The sequence below is a fragment of the Suricata suricatta genome, chromosome 15 (genome assembly GCF_006229205.1).
Source record: "Suricata suricatta isolate VVHF042 chromosome 15, meerkat_22Aug2017_6uvM2_HiC, whole genome shotgun sequence".
Lineage (NCBI taxonomy): Eukaryota > Metazoa > Chordata > Mammalia > Carnivora > Herpestidae > Suricata > Suricata suricatta.
Genome location: NC_043714.1, coordinates 71,909,600 through 71,910,353, shown reverse-complemented (window position 1 = coordinate 71,910,353; position 754 = coordinate 71,909,600).

The following is a 754-nucleotide window of genomic DNA, read 5'->3' as shown; positions in this document are numbered from 1 at the left end:
GCCGGGAAACTGAGGCCCGGAGAGGTCGCGCGGCTCGCCCAAGGTCACGCGGCGAGCGCTCCCCGGCGGAGGGTCAGGGGCCCGGCCGGGCGAGAGGCTCCCCCTGCGGGCCCTGGGGAGAGGCGGCGGGGCGGGCCGCCCTGCTCTCCGAGGCTGCCAGGACTTCCCTAACTTAGCTCGCCGCGCTGTCCCCTCCTATTTGCTAGGAGAGAACGCGGGCGCGCCGTCCTTCCTGGGCGCCCACCCGGGGACCCTGGGGCCCGAGGTCGATTACGTAAAGGAGCGTGCCCTTCAGGGTGTCTTTGTCAGCCCGACTTGCCACCGGCTCATCGTTCTCTGCTCCTATACACCGGCGGTGTGGGTGAGGAAGAGGAAGGCTTGCTGGAGCCAGTCCCTTCCTGGGGAGTGTCCTCTGGACGCACGTGGGTGCCGATGTCCTCTGTCCCTTTCCGCCCCCTTCCCCCAGAGAGCCCTCCCTCAGACCCTTTTCAGGTTTCCCGAGCCTGTGGAGTCCGTGTCTCCCTGGCGGGCTGGCCCAGGACTCAGTCTGTCCTGCCTTTCTGCCTCCAACCCCCCACCCGGAGTCCTGGCCTTGATGTCACCTTCCCTGGACAGCTTTCCAAGACTTCCTCTGCAAAGCTGGTCAGGGCACCGTGTCCTCCACACCTCCCCCCTTCCCTCCCCCTCACCGGTCAGGCCACGGCTGTAATTCTGTTGTCCTGAGACCATGAGCATCTCAGGGGAAGGGCTAGAG